Below are 19,349 nucleotides of genomic sequence, written 5' to 3'. Positions count from 1 at the left end.
GAACTAGCAGGTCCAAAGGTCCTTCCCAAATCTCAATCCTATGATACTAAATCAACTAATCTTTCTGAATCTCAGTTTCCTCATTTGTAAAGCAAATATAATCACATGTGTACAGGATACTTACAGGGCTGTTGTGGGAAAAGTACATTAGAAATCGAAGTGCTGTGACTATAGGAGTTACTTTTTATTAGTGTTCTCCAAGCACAAAATACTTTTGTTCATCCAAAACTCATTTTGGTTACATAAACATTAGTGAGTTGGTAGACCGATGTAGTCACCTTATAGGATTGTGATAAACACACGAGCCACACCCTGTGAGAAGTTCCAGGCTCATGTACACTCATATACCTATACCCTATGACTCAGACTTCACAATCTCTCCTCCCAAAGCCAAGGCTCTCCAGAAACCTGGAGCTAAGCCAAGTTTTACCACCCAGACAAAGCCTCCAGGGTGAATTTGGTAAGTTTCCAAAATTCTATACAACTCACCCACACTTGATTCTCCACCAATCAATGATGTAAAAGTCCTGCCTTTTAACAAGAGCAGCTGACATTTCTATAGGGCCTACTTCTATAAAGTTATTTCTGCCCATACCGGATTCTCCACCAACCAATTATAAAAGTCCTGACTTATAATAACAGAAGCTGACATTTCTATAGGGCTTGGTAGTTTAGAAAGTACTCTCCTCAAGGTACCATCTCACATCTATCAAATTGGCTAAAATGATAAAAGAGGAAAACAACAAATGTTGGAGGGAGTGTGGAAAAATTGGGACACTAATACATTGTTGGTAGAACTGATCTAACTATTTTGGAGAGTAAAGTGGAATTATGCCCAAAGAGTTATAAAACTGTATATACCCTTTAACTCAACAATACCGCTATTAAGTCTATTTTCCAAGGTGATTAGGGGAAAAGGAAAAGCACTTAAATGGCCTAAAATATTTATAGTAGCTCCCTTTGTAGTGGCAAAGAACTAGAAATTCAAGGAATACCCACTAAAACAAACAAATTGTGGTAACCAAATTGTGGTATATGATTATGATTGAATACTACCATGTTATAAGAAATGATGTGCTGGTTGATTTTAGAAAAACATGGAAAGACTTGCATGAAATAATGAGGAGTTAAATGAACAAACCCATGGGAATGTTACATACAGTAACAGCAATATTGTTCAAAGAACAACTGTGAATGACTAAGTTATTTTCAGTATTACAAATATTCAAAATCAACTACAAATGACCTATGAAGGAAGATTCTATCCATCTCTAAAGAAAGAACTGATAAATAGAATATTTGTATATATGTGTATGTATACACACACACACATATATACATACACATACATATCTGTGTCTGATGGTGGCCTTCTGTAGTGCAAGGTGGAGAAAGAGGGAGAAAAAATTAAAAGTACACAGCAGAAAACAAAAGAAAACTCAGAAGGAAGCACAGAAAAGCAGAGTAGTTTTGACAATAATGTGTAGTATTTATTACATAGTTGTTTTTTTAAAGTAAACAGTATAAAATGGAGATTCATGATTTCGTATTGAATTCTCTTTTTGTGTTGTGCTGTGTACATGGAAATGTTTTTTTTTTGTCTTTTTGTCTTTAAGTTCGAAATGAATTAAATTTTTTTTAAAAAGAAAGAAAAGAAGAAGCTAGGTGGTGCAGTGGGTAAAGCACCAGCCCTGGAGTCAGGAGGACTTGAGTTAGAATCCGGTCTCAGACCAGACACTTGACATTAGCTGCGTGATCCTGGACAAGTCACTTAACCCAATTGCCTCACAAAAAAACAAACAAACAAACAAACAAACAAAAACAACAGTGCTCTCCTCACCAGGGAATAGGTAGTACAATTAACTGCCTTTATCTCAATTTCACAGAACAGTAAACTGAGGCTCAAAAAAGGAAATGACTTGCCCCAAATCACACAGTTAGGAGTGTTAAATCTGGGATTTGAACCCAAATATCCTGATTCAAAAGTCAAGACATTTTAACCCCACTTAGATTCTGGAAATCTGTGTCAAATCACCTCACAAATTCTTACAAACTGGCAAGGCAAACAGCTAATTTCAGGGACTCACATATGAAGTCTTAGTCTTACGTTGGCGTCATGGAATAGAGGAAGGTACACTGGACAAGGAATCAGGCAAGACTTCAGTTCCAATCTCAACTCTGACATTTAGTAGCTGTTTGGCTAGTTTTCAGTCTCTTCACCCTTCTAACTCTTGGTTTCCTCATCCATAAAATGGGGTAATAATACCTGCAGTACCTACTTCACAGGGTCATTGGAAGGAAAGTGCTTTGTAAACCTTCAAGTGCTACAGGAATGTATGCTATTATTATGTAGTTATGAATAATTCACTCCAAAATATACCACAAAGTATTTAAATTGGATCAGCATGCTATATAATGCCATGGATGTTTCTGGCTATGGGTAACCATGACCAAAAAATTCATCACTTAATGGGCAAAGTTCCAGTGCTAAACCTGTTCAAACTTAGCTAGGTTGTTCTCAGACAACAGATACAGTCAGTTCTAGGAACCATACCCAAAGCCATTTCAGATTGTTAGGACCCATTCAGCTAGCCGGCATAGACTTCAAACGTTCATCAAAATATTGGTGAAACGGCAATCTAGTGTAATCAATAGCTTTAGAGTCAGACAATATTCTAGGTTTGAATTGTGTCTCTACCACTTATTAATTAACTGTGTGACCTTGGGCAAATATTCTTGCCTCTTTGAACATCAGAATCACAGAATGGTAGAGCTAGATGGAACCTAAAAAAGGAGAATGTAAGAACATATCAATCAACCAACAAGGATGTGTTAAACATCTATTGCTTTCCAGGCATTGTGCTAGGTACTGGTACTAGAAAAAAAAAATGAAATGGCGCCTGCCCTCAAGGAACTTCATCCTATATAAAGCATATGTAAGCAGCTAGGTGGTGCTAGAGCATGAGACCTGAGCTCAAGTTATTTCTATCTGTCTTAGTTTCTTCATCGGTAAAATGGGAATAATTAAAGCATCTATTTCCTAGTGTTGTTGTGAAGATAAAATGATTTGTAAAACATTGTAAAAAACCTTAAAATGCAATATAAATGCTAGATGTTATTATTATACAAGCATAAATTATTACAGCTGGAGACATCAGAACATAGGTTAGAATACAGAATGTTGGAATATGAAGGGACTTTAGAACATAGAATGTTAGAGCTGGGGGACACTTTAGTGATTGTAGTCCAATCCCTTCATCTGGCAGAGGAGGAAATTAAGACTGAGAGGAGCAGTGACCTACCTAGGATCCACAGCCAGTTAGCAGACTTTGCACTACTTACCTCGAAGAGCTGTTGTGAGGAGAATGTACATAAAGTGATCTGTAAACTATAAAGTGTTCTCTCATCATCAGTACTTTATCTGCAGCCCACTGAAGAGTTCCCCAGCATCTCACTGGTAGGTCAATCAGCATGTCCCCACCACCAGCTGCTGACCTTGTGCCCGGGAAATTTAGAAGAGTATTTAGCTATTCTTCTGTATATACAGTTCAAATCATCAATATTCAGAAGAGCAACTAAGCCTAAAAGGTTCTGAACAACCTGGAAAATTCTTTTCACTACCAAACAATGCTTTCCAAGGCCATTCCAACAGTGCCTCATGACTAGACATGGAACAGTATTTCATCTGATGCTAAGACTCCAATGTCCACGCCCCAGGCTCTTGTGGTTCAGGGCACAAATGAAGTCCTGTCCCAGGCTTAATTTGGTAAATATCACTGAAATTCAGGAGGGCAAGAAACAGCCAGATTTCAACATGAGTCACCTAAATAAGGTGTGGTGCCAGAGAACTCAGGGATGGATTCCTTAATTTCCCAAAAATACAGTGTTCATCTAGAAAAACAGGAGCCTGTGTATTAACAGGCACCTCCCTCATCCTCTTAACCAGAGTTTTTTAAGCTCTATTCATAAGACTGAAAATGTTAGAGCTATAAAAGGCCTTAGAATATTAGAGTAGGAAGGTACTTTACAGGTCATCTCTTCCAAATCTCTAATTTTACAGATCGAGAGACTGAGTCTCAATCACATAGCTTTTAGTGGCTGAATTGGAACTTGAACTCAGTTCTGGCTTTCAGTTCAGTCTCTTCCCTGGCTGCCATGCTGCCTCCAGTGAAACTTGTCAAGGCCTAGTAGGGATGGGGACAGTGCCTGGTGATACTTAAAGATAAGGCATGCTTCTAGTGTTTTCACACTATTACTTTAAAATGTCGTATTTATATTCATGTGAGGATATGGTGGAATGATTTCATCTATTTCCTTTCGATTGTTCTGTCTCCAAAGTCAACATTTTCACCCCTACTTTGGAGGGCCAGAGCTGTTCCCAAGTAGTGGTGTGGAATATTGGGAAAAGCATTGGCTCTGGAGTAGCATGTTTGGGATTCACATCTCCCTCAGATGCCTACTACCTATGTGACCATTGTCAAGTCCTTTATTCTCTCTGGGCCTCAGTTTCCTCATCTGTAAAATGACTGAGGTAGACCAGATGGCTTCTGAGGGCCTTTCCAACTCTAAATTATGATCCTCTGATTATAAATGTGCTCACAGAATCTCAGAATTAAAAGGGACCTCAGAAGTCACCTAGTCTACTCCTCTTCCCTGAATACAAATCCCTGCTACAGCATCTCTGACAAAGTCATCCAGCCTCTGTTTGGAGACTTTCCAAGTGGAAGAAGTCTTCTAACTCCCCAGGGAGGCCATTCTACCTTCTGACAGCTCTAATTATTCCGAAGGGTTTAAATGTGCCTTTCTGCATTGCTCCTCTTGCCGCTGTCAGGGACCAAGGAGAACAAATTTAATCTTTCTTCCACATTATAGTCCTTCAAATACTCAAAGATGGTATCATGAGCTGCTCTTCTCTCCTCAAGGCTAAATATATCTAAATATATATATTCTGCCTGCAGGCAAAAAGTGTATTTCATTTTTCAGTCATTTTCAGTCATGTCCAGCTTTTTGTGACCTCATTTTGGGGTTTTCTTGGCAAAGATACTGAAGTGGTTTGCCATTTCCTTTTCTAGCTCATTTTACAGATGAGGAAATTGAAGCCAACAGGGTTAAGTGACTTGCCCAGGGTCACACAGCCAGTAAGTGCCTGAGGCTGGATTTGAATTCAGGAAGATGAATCTTCCTAACTCCAAGCCTGACATTCTATCTACTACACCACCTAACTGCCCCAAATGTTATAAGAATCTCCACAAATGAGAATAAAAACAAGGGTGCAGTAGTGTGTCAAAAGAACATAGGGTAGGGGGCAGCTAAGTGGCAAAGTGGATAGAGTACCGGCTAGAATCAGAAGGACCTGAGTTCAAATTCGGCCTCAGACCAAACACTTGACACTTCCTAGTTGTGTGACCCTGGGCAAGGCACTTAACCCTAATTGCCTAAGAAAAAAAAAAAAAAAGAACACAGAGTCTGGGTTTAATGGAAAGTCAGGTGACTTGGATGTAGGCCTCATCATGGGATTGTGTAAAGAGTGTCAGATCTGGATTCATATCCTGGCTCTAATATTTTCTAGGTGCTTGACCCTGGGCAATTCACTTGGGATCTCTAAGGCTCTATTTCCTCATCTTCAATATAGAAATACCAATACTTGCATCACTAATTTCAGAAGATTTCAATTAACCCAGTGCTTTACAAATCTAAAAGCTTTCTAGAAAAATGTGACTTCTTTTTGTTGTAGCCCTGACGTAAGGTGTGACCTTGGACAAATACAGTCACCACTCTGGTTCTATGTGTAAAGTCCTTTGCCCCCTCTCTTTAGGTCTCACATACCTTAGCTCAAACTCCATCCTGCACCCTGGCTCCTTAGGTCTCAGATATAGGCTACTCTCAGCTTGGGAGGCAGAGAAGGGGCTAAGCATTTTTCAGTTTGGGGAGACTGCAAGTGAGCTCATTTCCCAAAAAACTGTTCAAATGCCCAACTCTCTAGCCTTCTTCCTGCTGAGTTCTAGTAAATAGAGGCCTCCCGCTCCCAAGGAAAAGCTGATGATGATAATAGTAACTCCAGAATATAGACAGCACACTGTTTTGCATCTTAACTATAAAATAGTTTTGGTAGAAACATTCATCAAACCCATATGTTGCCTCTTTTTTTTCTTTCCCTAATTCCTCACCCCCCCCCCCAAGATAGTTTCCTACTGACTCATTCACTCCTAATATAGATTTGTATCTTCCCCTCTTGGACAAAAAATCCCAAGAGCTCTTTAGATTCCTAACAACTCGAGCTAAGGACAAAACAGGTGCCCTGATCGCCAAAGGGAGAAAGGGAAGCAGCAAAGCATGGTGTGTGCCAGAAAGAGCACTGGGGCGGGGTGTCCAGAAATCTAGGAGAATGGGCTAGATGAGATTTAAAAGTCCTTCTAAATCTAACGTTCCACGTCATAAAATCCTTTCCATCTCTGAAACTATAGGTTCTAAGATCTCTTCTGGCTCCCAGATCCAAGCAAGAATCTGCTCGGGAAAGTTCAACAACTGGCCTGGGGTGGAGGGTGGGGGTGGGGGTGGGGGTGGGGGTGGGGAAGGGAGGAGACAAACTGTGCTTGTGTCACATTTAAAAGTTTAAATCTGCATTATTCACATTTTCTCCATCACTTTCTTAAGTCCAGACAATCAGCAAAACAATCCACCAAGCCCTGATTTATTACATTTGCTGATTTCTGAGGTATAAATGTGCACACTAAAAATTTAACAATCAGCTCTCCTAGGCTGGTGGGAGCTAGCTTCAGCACACCCTTGGATCCAAGGATTTTAATGGGATAAATCAAAACACTCTTACAGAGAAAGGGACTATAAAGGCACTTATATCTTTGCAGTGGACTGTTATTAAGGATGGCCAATTAGGTGGCACAGTGGATAGAGAACCAGGCCTGGAGTTAGGAGGACCTGAGTACAAATGTGACCTCAGATACTTCCTAGCTGTGTGACCCTGGGCAAGTCACTTAACCCTGTTTGCCTCAGTTTCCTCATCTGTAAAATGAGCTGGAGAAGGAAATGGCAAACCACTCCAGTATCTTTGCCAAGAAAACCCCAAATGGGGTCACAAAGAGCCCAACATGACTGAAATGACTGAACAACATTGTTAAGGGCCTGAGTTAAACTCCACTTGGTCAACAGAGTGTAATTAGTTAATGAGGCTCCAGCCACCAGATCTGAATCCATCTGCAGAGCTCAAAGGCTGACCTCAAAAAGATCCAAGCCTATGGTTACCAACAACCCCAACTCAGCTCGACCCTGTTCCCCACCCCCTCTCATCATCAGCTCCCCAACACAATGTCATATTTACGGCATTCTAGGTTTCTCAACAGGGAGAGAAAAACAGTTGCTAGTATCACCCCTCCCCTCCACCCAACCAATAAATACTGAAACTAAAGTCTGCTCATGGACTTTCAGATCAGGGCCCACTCACTGGATCTGATTATCAACATCTTCCTCCTCCATGCCCAGACCAGCTGCCATCCCAGGATCTACCCCCTTTGAGAAAAAGTAAACCCATCAAAAAGACCAGATATTCCTTCTCCCCCACCTCCTACCACCCACACTGCTATTGCTTCTAACATGGGCCAAGCTGCTTTCTGTAAACCAGATGCCATTGCTCAGGGAAGCAGACTGTCCCAGGGGCAAAAGTACTGGTGTACAGTCCTGCCTCCACTTCCCCGTCTGACCTCAGCTTCCTTATTTGTAAAATGGGGGTAATGCTGTAAGGATCAAATCAGACAATGAATGTAAAAAAAAACTTTGTAACTGTGTGAGTTATTATCGTTATTAAAGCAGGGAGTGGAGAGGGCCCAATTCATTTGAACTGTTCCCCTGATGTAAATAATAATAATATCTGCTTATCAGGGCAGCTAGGTGGATAAAGCTCCAGCCTTGGAGTCAGGAGGACCTGAGTTCAAATGGGGCCTCAGACACATGACACTTACTAGCTGTGTGACCCTGAGCAAGTCACTTAACCCCAATTGCCTCACCAAAAATAATAATAATAGTAATAATAATAATAATAGTAATAATATATGCTTGTCTTTAAGATCAGAGCTCTTATTGTAAAAGAGCAAACCCAGAACATTAACCTTCGGCCTCAAGGCCACGTGTGGCCCTCTAGGTCCTCAAATTTGGCCTTTTAACTGAATCCAGACTTCACAGAACAAATCCCCTTAAAAAAAGGATTTGTTCTGTAAAACTTGGACTCAGTCAAAAGGCTACACCCAAGGACCTATCTGTTGCCCCCCACAGCTCTGAGGATGGAGGACTTGCCTTCCTTTTCCAACTATAGCATTAACTTCAAGGGCTGGAAGCTTTCCTAGACAATCCGGGGCTGCTTTTAAATGTGGTTGACTGATGAGGGGTGATTTGGTGAGATGAAATGCCTCATCTTTAAGTTTCTCTAATTGCTGGGTCACCATTGCCTGAGTTAGAATAATAGAATGGTAGAAGAGATCTGAAAGACCATCTAAGGCAGCTACCCCTCTCATTTTACAGAAAAGGAAACTGAGTCTTAGAAGGGGAAGGTAAGTAGTTAAAGGTCATACAGTAAGCCAGAGTAAAGAAAAATTAGTTACATGACCTTGGGTGTCCCCTAACTTCTCTGACAATGACAACGATAGTAATTGTCTTGCCTTGCCAGTTGTTTAAAATGTCATGGGAGTGAGGCAGCTAGGTGGCTCAGTGGATAGGGCACCGGCCCTGGAGTCAGGAGGACCTGAGTTCAAATCCAGCCTCAGACACAAAACCCTCACTTAGCTATGTGACTCTGGGCAAGTCACTTAACTCCAATTGCCTCGCAAAAAAAGAAAAATTAAAATGTCATGAGAGGAAGTATGCTTCTGAGGAAAAAAACTGGACTTGAGGTGCAGGGACAACTGGGTTAGAATCACAGCTCCTTTACTCATTCATTGTGTGAATTTGGGCAAATCATTCCCTCTTCTTTTACCTTTAGCACTGGTAGAAAGGAGAACACTAATACTCACTTTACCTATTTAGCTGGGCTTTTTGTGAAGATCAGATGAGATAATGCATCAGAAAGTGCTCAAAGTGCTCTGCAATGAGGTACGTAAATACAAACTACTATTATTACTTTACTGGATTCCCTCATCCCATTAAGTAATTGCCATTGTGGATCACTGCCTCGGGTCACATCCCAAGAGGGCTTGGACAGCTCCTGCCAAGTTTTCATTTTCTGCTTTGTAAAGTGCTAAGCACCATCACAGCAGCCCTGGAGCCCCTCAAGCTCTGTATTTTGTTCTTACAGAAATCCTATAGGGCTTGTTCTCTAAAGCATGAATGAGTTTAATGCAATCTCTGTTGTACAGCCTTCTCAGAAAAATGGTGCTAGGTCCTCTGGAAGGTGAGCTGGGCTATGGTCTGTCAATCAACCTCAGATGTTACCTTCAGATTATGTCTAGCAAGCACTTCAGCTTCCCCCAGACCAGGGCTCCACAAACACTGGGTGCCATAGAACACACCCAGTTTCCTTGTGGCGTCTAACACCTGGGAGGGCTGAAGTAAGGAAAGAACAGATGGCTGCTTACCCTTATAAAGAACTCATAATCTAGTTGGGGAGACAAGAAAAACATAGTTGGCATTTAGTGGCTAGAGGGCCCGACCTGGAGTCAAGGAAGACTATGAGCTGAAATCCAGACTCAGGCACTTATTAGCTGGGTGAACTTGGGCAGCATTCCCTACCTCCCCCAATAGCGCTTTGCAAACCTTTAAGTGCTATATCAATACTAGCTATTATTATTATCATTATCACTATCATTGGTCTCATACGAGGTAAAACCATAAGCAGTAAGACTACTTCCTTAAAAAATCAGACCAGAACTTATACAGTGAAATCGCATCTTCAAAAATCATACTGCTGGGAGCCTCTACAGCCATTCCTTTCCTCAAGCTGTGATTAATAAAAGAGAGGGGGTGGTTATAGTGAAAAGAACCCTGGACTGGGAGGCCTGTGTGTTAGTTTCATCTCTGCTACTAACATGTGTGACAAGGGAGAGTCACTTTCCTTCCATGAATCTTAGTTCATTCTTCTATAAGATGGGAGGGACTACATGAATGTAATGGAAGATTACTGTATAAGAATAAATCACAAATATACAGATTTCAGATAAACAAGGGACAGTTTGTATGAAATGGTGCAAAGTTAAGAGCAAAACCATGCTCTTATATACACAATGACTACCACCATGTAAATGAAAAAAAAATCACTAAGAGGAAATAGAGTACTGAGTAATTGAAAACACAAACATGGTACTAGAGAACAAATAATGGAGCATAACTTCCTCCTTTCAGCAGAAGGAGAGGAGACTACCAAGGTAAAATGTCATACATTGTCAGATTTGGCCATGTTGTGTCAGCTATTTTTTGCTTAACTGTTTCCTCTGTGTAGTCCAAGCTAAACTGGCCCATAGAGGTTATTCCATTGACCATGCTCAAAATTGCCCTTCCTGGTTCTAAACAACTATACTTTGGAGCCTATTTCCAATCATGGGGTGACTTATTGTGGAAAGGACTCTGCATTTTGATATGACAGGGCAAACCTTGAGTGGGCCATTAGTCTTCCCCTACTCTATAATAGCACCTTGATGTGCTGTGACAATTAAAACAACTGGCAGCTTCCTGCTTTGACCCTGCAGGTGACATCATGCAACCCAGAGATTTCCAGTGAAGGCTGGGAATAGGCTGGCTCTTTACACCACCGGCATCATAGCAACCTCGTCCACATGGCACCAGGGGGATGGGGGCTCAAGGAAATGAGCTTGTGCCTGGACCCCTGGCTGCCTTTTCCTCTTTTGTGTTTGTTCTTTCATTATTTCAGGTGAACAAGTATCCAGAGATGATTGCATCTAGGCTTGGAAGCAACCTTGTGAATTTAAGAGGTCAAGAAGTCCTGGCTCCCTTCAAGTTTGAATTGTATGGTGGCAAGAGGAGGTGTTCCTGGCAATTAGTCCAGTAATGCTGGAGAGGTCAGCAATTGACAAGGCAATTGATCCAAGCCTGTCAGGTTTACCAGCAGACATATCCCAAGAGCTGTTTGAGAGTGTAGGGCCAAAGTAAAATGTAAAATGCCTAATTAGCAGTCCTTCAAACTCTTTTATATTCTAATTAAGTTTAAAAATCAACCTCCCAGAAGACTGTAATAGTAGTTATAAGCCAAATTACTTAATCCAGTTTTAACTCATTCTGTTAATGTGCACTTAGTCTTTTATGTTTAACATTTCCTTTGTGTGTAGGAATAAATTACCCATCCCATACATGATTCATATTTTACAGAGTACCTTTTTACTTCCCCTTTTTTGGGGAAAACCTAGATGTTAGTAATAACCTAAACTATAAGTAAATTTGTCCCCAGGGCATTGAAGTGGTGGATTAATAACCTAAAGAGAATGGGAAAAAGGAGCCTAACCCCTCTCAATAAAAGGCGAGGCTCCCCTGAACTGAACCTGATCCAACTTTCATTTCTAAGGACAGAGCAGGGATAGATATAGTAGCCAGCCTTGAAGGGCTTATCAACAGTTGCTCAATATTAGATTTGTTGTAAGGGAGAGTTTAGTTGTTGGGCTGATGGGGTAGAGAAGCAGGTCATATTCAGAAACTTGGATGTAAAAACAAAAGGTGCCAAGAAATTTTTTTTAAAAAATCAATTAGGGGCAGCTAGGTGGCGCAGTGGATAGAGCACCAGCCCTAGAGTCAGGAGGACCTGAGTTCAAATCTGACCTCAGGCACATAACACTTACTAGCTGTTTGACCTTGGGCAAGTCACTTAACCCCAATTGCCTCACAAAAACAAAAAACAAAAAACAAAAAAAAATCAATTAAATAAAAGTATGGGCTGGCATACAATTATCTCTAAGGTCAGTTGGCCAGTCAATAAGCATTTAAAGTACTTATGTATGTCAGGTCTTTGCTAAGTGTTAGGGATATAAAGAAAGGCAGATATAATCTGTAACCCCAAAGGGGCTTACATTCTAATGGAAAAAACAAAAGGAGAAACCAAACCAAACCAAACAAGAAAAAACAAAAACAAAAAAAATTAGAAACATGCAAGATTTGTTCAGAGTAAATGGAAGGCAATCTAAGAGGAAAGATTTGTTGCTGAGGGGAAGGTCCCTTCCAGTTTTACCTATGATTGCATATTCTAAGAATTTTTTCAGCTATAATGTTCTGTGTTCTAAAATTCCTTCCACTTCTAATATTCTATGTTATAAGATTTCCTCCACCTCTAACATTCTATGTTCTAAGTATCCTTCTTGCCAACATTCCACAAGTTTAAGATAACGGAATGTTGCTAGCATGCCATCCCTTTTCAGGAACTGCTATGGTAACTCCAGGAGTCATTTTTAAACCATTTAAAACCATTTTTTAAACCATTTTAAACCACAGGCCCAGCGCAGTGGATAGAGCACCGGCCCTGAAGTCAGGAGGACCTGAGTTCAAATTCGGCCTCAGACCAAACACTTGACACTTACTAGCTGTGTGACCCTGGGCAAGTCACTTAACCCCAATTGCCTAAAAACAAACAAACAAAAAAAAGAGAGCATTGGAGTGGGAATGTGGACAACATGATTCAGTCCCCGGTTCTGCTAGGTGACCTTAGCCAAGTCAATTCATCTCTCTAGGTATTGGTTCAATCATGGAATAGATTGTATCTACCATGTCAGATATAGAAAGGACCTTAGACTTTAAAATTTTTAAACTGCAAAAGGCCTTAGAATACGTACTTTTAGACCTGGAAGGGGCTTTAGAACACAGAATATTAGAACATAGAATATAGAGCTGAAAGGGACTCAAGAGATCATCTGTCTTCATGCTAAAGAAAAACCATGCTTTTACATTCTGCTTTGTATGATGGTCATGACCAAATTCACACTCAAAGAAGGGATATAAGAATGTACCTCCCTCCCTTTTTTAGTGGAAGTGGGAAACTATTGGTAGGGAACACTGCACATAATGTTTACTTTGGTTGGTGTGCTACCAGGTTGGCTCAATGGCTTCTCTCCCCTCCTCCCTTGTTTCTTTTTCTTTCTTTATTATAAGGAATGTAAACTCTTTGACAGTGAGAATTGTTGCATTTATTTTGTCTTTGTTTCCCTAGCACCTAGCACAGTATTGAACATATATCAGATACTTAATAAATGCTTGCTAATTGACTGAAAGGATGACTTTCTAGATGAGGAATGGGTAGGGATATATTGGGAAATGAAGGTGATGTAAAAATAAATACTATTTTAAAAATCTTAATAACCCTATATTCAATGGTTCCTTCCAACTCAAATATGTCATATTATGGTATTCTTTGTTCTAGGGTCCCTTCCAGCTCTGACATTCTATGGTTGTATAACAAGTCATCTAGTCCAACTCTCAATTTTTACAAATGACAAAACTCAGACTTAGGGAGGTGAAGTGACTTTGTATAGAAATGAGAGCACATCTCAATTACGTTTTCCTCCTATGTTAGAGAGGGATTAACATCAACTACTGGGTTTAGCAGTATAGACAAGTGTTTGGTATGAAGTATTCAATTGTCTTCTATGTGGACTCAGACCAAAGTCCATTACAATCTACTTCCTTTAATGCCTTTCCTTTCAAAGTGCTAATATGAAACCCAAAGAGAAGAGAAGTAATCCTACAGTTGGGGTAGCCTGCGTGCCACTAGCAGACTGTCTAACCAGAGGATAGGCTCTGAACAATGACCTCAAAAACCACACCAAGAACTAAAATGATGGGCGAGCTCTGTGTTAAAAGGCAGAATATATTTTTACTTAACTTTCACCAGCTGCCTAAACACTGGTTTCCCTCCCCAGGTCCCTATCTTCATTCTTTTCCCTTAAAATTCAGCATTTGAAGAATTGCCTTCTCTGGGTCCCAAACCAAATTTTACTCCTGCAACATCCTCTTCTGAAGAAACAGCCAGTCTGGTAAAACATCACAATGACTGCTAGGTTTTCTAAAGAATTTCTTTTTAAAGTTTCTAGTTGTCATATAAAAGAATAAGCTCAGGACCCTAGAGCTGATTGCCACTAAGGAGTTCTCTAAGTCTCAATTTCCCTATCAAATGAGAGAAGAAGACTAGATGGCTTCTAAGGTCCTATCCTGTTCTAAAAGTATGGATTCAATTAGTCTAATAGATTATAATAGTCTAAGTTCCCTTCCTGCTCTGACATTCTATGATGTAATGTTCCTTCCAGCTTCTATGGTTCTATGATTCTTGCGTGCTAACTTTGCAAAGCTAGCACACGATGACTCAAAATCCTACCCCTTCTTTGTCCTCCTCCTCCATAGGAAAATTTGTGTTACACCCTCTACTGTGGTTGCTGTTTCCAGTGAACATATCCATGTATTCAGACAAAAAAATCAAAGACTCAAAAGGAAAAATGCACAAGCTAAGGGCAAAGTACTTAGTTAAGCTTAAAAATGTTCTCTCTGAACTGGTAAGCTTGTTTTCATAAAATGTAACAATTATCTTCACCTCAGTAAAATGAGCACTTACAAACCTATATTGGGGTTGGGACATTAAAGTTCCATTGCTTCAAAGTTTGTAAGCATTGACAAGTGAGAAGGTAGAGTAGTGGAAAGAACACAGAACTGGGAGTCAGGAGACCTTGGTTTTAGTCTTAGTTCATTCACTAACTCATCTGAGTAAGTTGTTGCACTTGTCTGTGTCTCATTTTCTCTTCTGTATAATGAAATGATCAGGTTCAATGATCTCTGAAATGCCTTCCAGGTCCAATATTCTATACTGTATTCTAATTTTCCTTCCAGAACTAACATTCTACATTCTAAGATTCTGACTATTCTGTGTTCTAGGGTACTTTCCAGCTGTCATTCTAAGTTGTAAAGTCCCTCTCGGCTCTACCACTCTAGATTCTAAGAAAAAGCAATGATTTTAAAATAAAAAGTAGCTTTTGAAAAAAAATTGGCATGTGTATATTTGTTTGTGGGTAAACATTTTACCAAATTCTTTAATCTTCTGCCATTATAACTTGAGAACCTTAGCTTTAACACAAGCCTTAATCCAAACATTTCATCTTCCAAGATTCATCATTGGTTTTGCTTTAAAAAAAAAATTAAAAGACGAACATGTGGAGTGGAAGAGAGGGTATGTATTCTATTACTTTATTTTCACAAAACCTCACTTACTTATACATATTTCATCCAGATGTCAACCCAAGCTAGGCTGAACTATTTACGGTTTCCCTAGCATGTATAAATAGCTGTCTAAGAAAGAAGAAACTGGTTGCAAAGTAATGAGACTGGGCACCACATTTTCCCAAGAGACTCTCCCAATGTTCTTTCAGAAAAACATCTCTCCATAAAACCCTCCCCGCCTGGTCTGTCAAAGGCTCAAAAATATGTCCTCAATTGGACAGTTTAGTCCATAAAATTGAATGAGATATTTCCAGGAATAGCATAAAGACACATCAGGCAGTTAACTCCCCGCTTCATTATCCCTGCTGCCATGGAATGATGCTTTAAAATGATACAGTTTTTGAGCTAAGAAGGAAATTTAAATCAAAGAATGTTCAGAGCTGAAAGGAGCTTATAAATCACCTAATCCAACACCCAAATCTTATAGATGACAAAATTCAAGTTCAAAAGGGGAAGTGACCTGACCAGTGTATCATGGAACTAATTAGTGGCAGAGGAAGAATCAGAACCCAGCTCTCCTGATTCCTAGTCTAGTATTCCTTCCACTAGAATATTTGCATCTAGCCTGCTCTAATTTTATGACCAAAGGAACAGGTGCTATGCATTTGCATTATCAACAAAATCCCCAGAGGCTAGTTTTTTCCAAGTGATCATTTTCCTGGTAGACTCCTTTAATATGGAAGCCCTACCAGAAAGATATCTGGAAAGAGTTGTTTTTCAGCTTGAGGTGTTTAAGGCAAACCTTGGTCAAGGAGTAGTTATTAAAAATAACCCTTTTCTTCCAAGGAAAGACATGTTAAATAAAAGTTTGGAGTACTGATCAGGTAAGCACTTAAAGTATATTCACTCACATTTTTTTGTCTCTCCCCCTCCTGTTAGGCTCCAGCCTGCACTTTGCAAGGCAGAAAGTAAATAATATTTAGTCTTGAAACTGACTTTACATGAATCTCACTGGCCTAAAGGGTGTGTGTGGTGATAAGATTTTAGCATGATTGTGTCTTTATCCCACTGAAGAATGTCTTTACTCCCATCTTGGCCACCTAATTAGTCTTGACCCTGTCTCTGTTGACTGCAGCAAAGTTAGCAAAGTTTAGCCGCTCTGTATTTGAGCTGATCTGATCACCTGCTTGAAAGCTATGTGTGAAGATAGCTTTGGTACCACCTAAGGGGGCTATGTCTTAGGGGCCACCAGCTTTGGAGCTGTATATGAGAAGGGGTGGGCACTGGATTGGCATGTTAGAGGATGTGGGCTCCAGTTTAGAGGACTGTGACTGAGGGCCACTATTTTAAAGAACTATGTATAACGGGGTGTGACTACCCAAGGGACTGTGGGGACCGAATTATTATGAGGGAGAAAGGACATTTGATAGAGAGCTACCAGCCTGGGGGGAGGGCTATAGTCGAGGTAGATAACTGGGCTGTGTGAGAGAAACACAGTACTGGGTATGGGGCTGCCACGTTACACATTCTGCTCCTTTTCTCCTCCACCCCCAAATCTCATGTTCCCATGTCTTTGGAACCCCACTTTCTATAAAGAAGGAAGGATTTGGAGACGGGAGCGGGGAAAAGCCGGGTGCTCTAGAACCAGAATCTCTGACTTGGCCTCTCGCCCAACGGAGGATGCTGGGAGGCGGGGACTAGGACTGAGTTTTCTTTTCCACTCTATCTCCTGTCCATCTAAGGGGACACAGGGTGGGGGGCGAGGAGGAATTGGGGGAAGGGACAGAGTCGAGGGAGAGTTGAAGGGATGGAGTCTAGCAGATGCTCATTAGCTGGCCGATTTCTCCTTCCCCCTCCCGCTAGCTGCCGAGGCTTGGAGAAGGCGGAACAAGACCAACTCTCCAGGATCACACAGCCTGGCCCCGCAGAACCAGAGGAGACTAAGCAGGCTCAGGCCCCGACTCCCGACTCCCGTGGCTCTAGGACAGCTCACTTACCTCCTACTCTTGTAGAGACTTGGAGCAGCTGCTTGCACTCTATCTGGAGAAGCAGCTGGTTCCGGGCAGTTCAGTGCGCAGGGCTTAGTAGGGCTGGGCAGGGCTGGGCCGGGTGGGGCTGGTAGGGAAGGCAGGGCTTTACATTAGGAGCCACCTTCTGGGGCGTGGAGAAAGGGGCACGGCAGTTGAAGGGGGCTCAGGGCTGGCTGCAGGGTTCGTGGGGGGGGGCTGGGCTTGAGAGTCCTGGGGGCGGGGCGACACCCCTCCCACCCAAAGTACACAAAGGGCTTCGTCCTCACCCAAGGCCACTCAGATTGCCCAGTGATGCAAACCTATCATTCTTCCCTAATAGTTTAAGGAAGCGGCTGAGAGAGGTAACCCTGTGAACCCACAAAAATACCCAGCTACAGCAGGAAGGAGCTTCAGGCATCATGTAATTCAAGTCCGTGACAGAGAAAGTAACTGTGGGCTGGGGACTTGTTCTTCATCACCCACCAATTAGTGCCTAAACTGGAACTCAAACCGGGTCTCTTCACTCGCAGTTCCCGGTTCTTTCCACTCCTTCAGGCTTACCTTGGCTCTCTACCGAGCCCCGGCCCGTCTATCCTAACTCTGCCCGTTATACACTCTTCCTTAAGAGCAGAGCTTCAGTGTTGTGGTTTTCAAAGTCCCACATATTTTTTTTTTGATGGCATAGTCTATGCTAATGCTAGACAGAGGGATATTTCCCCACACCTTTTAGTAGCAAGGTACACCAGCTAGCCATAAATTCTTGTGAATATGCTCTTCCAGTCCTCAGTGCTCTCTCGTTTGTCAAATGGGTACAATAGTCCCTGCACCGCGGTTATGAGGATCAACTGAAACAATAGATGGGGAAGTGTTTTGAAAAGTTCAAAGTACCGTAGAGATATAAAGCAATGCTGTTGCTATTAAACGTAGCATGAGGGATAGGGACGAGGCTTGAGATTCCAGTGTTATAGGAAACTCCGGGTGAGCAAACTTCTTCTACTAAGCAAGATGACACCTCTTCTACAATTTATCGTTTCAGAGAGTTGTTCTTTTCTACAATTTGTTGCCTAATATTTGTCTAATAGAGTTCTGACATTAAGTGACTCACTTAGAATCACAAAGCCAACGTATCGGAGACAAGATTTGAACCTGGTTCAAAGACTTGCTCTCTCCACTACCCAATATTGTCTTAAAGGAGTCAACTCTAAAGCAAAAGCACCAAATTCGAAACATTTTAAAGAGACCTCTGCTTAATTAGAAACCCTGGAAATGAGAGTTATGTTCAACTCCATTGGCATGCTCTATTTAGACTGGGCCCGCGATTTCATTGGTAGAGGGAACTTCAAGGAAGAAAACTCCCTTGATCAGGGGTGGCCACAAGTTCCCCACCCCTGCTTGACCAATACAGATGAACACATCCTCTGCAATTTAAGTCTTAGATGTTGAGTTGTTTGGGGTGCCGAGAAGTTGCAGTTCAGCTTCTTGCCCAAGGTCCCTGAGTGGTATCTGGCAGAGAAGGGACACACCCAGACCATTCTGACTGAGAACGTTTGCTACTACAAGTTGCCTCTCGGAATCTCACAACGCTAAAATGCTAGAGCTGATAGAGACCTTAGAAGACAGAATGTTAGAGCTGGAAAGAACCATAGGAAGTAGAATGTTAACACGGAATGTTTTAGGGACTTTCAAAGATCCTAGAATATTACTGCTAGATGTTAATATAGAGGTTATCTAGTCAAATTCCTAAGTTAAACATGAATCTTCTTTACCACATAGCCAGTAAATGGTCATCCAACTTCAATGGGAGGAGGTTTCCAAGGCGTTCACCTTTGTTCTTAACATTTAGTGACTACAAAGGATTCTGTAGAATTTAAGGCACCTCCTGGGCAAAGTGTATGTCTGTAAACAAGGCCCAAAAAATGGACTATATTGTTAAGGACCTATTTAGCTTTGTGGTGGTGACTCACGTTTTTTGTTTTGTTTTTAATTCCATGACCTCTAAGAATTCTAAGTTTAAATTCTAGGTGGTTCAACCAAACCATTACAAATATTATTTATATAGTTCCAAACAATGACCTTACAAAGGGATTTTTAGAATAGTGTCTGGTTATAAATTATCTTGCAAATGATTAAAGGTCAGGAACACTTCATTGTTGATTTACACTGTTCCTGAATTTTCAGGGTTTTATAACATCCCAAACACAT

General features: G+C 41.1%; 1 protein-coding gene across 1 annotated transcript in view; it reads right to left on the bottom strand.

Moving 5' to 3' along the window:
- Positions 1-17,233, bottom strand: part of LOC114047010 (gelsolin) — a 70,649-nt gene extending 53,416 nt beyond the window's left edge. Inside the window, exon 1 of the mRNA XM_027867655.1 lies at positions 17,136-17,233. The gene's annotated coding sequence lies outside the window, so the exon portion shown is untranslated. The remainder of the gene's footprint in view (positions 1-17,135) is intronic.
- Between the last annotated feature and the right edge of the window lie 2,116 nt (positions 17,234-19,349).

The sequence above is a fragment of the Vombatus ursinus genome, unplaced genomic scaffold, assembly GCF_900497805.2.
Source record: "Vombatus ursinus unplaced genomic scaffold, bare-nosed wombat genome assembly UNPS02014786.1, whole genome shotgun sequence".
NCBI lineage: Eukaryota > Metazoa > Chordata > Mammalia > Diprotodontia > Vombatidae > Vombatus > Vombatus ursinus.
Note: the sequence above shows the minus strand (reverse complement) of the source record. Positions and strands in the feature narration are given on the sequence as shown.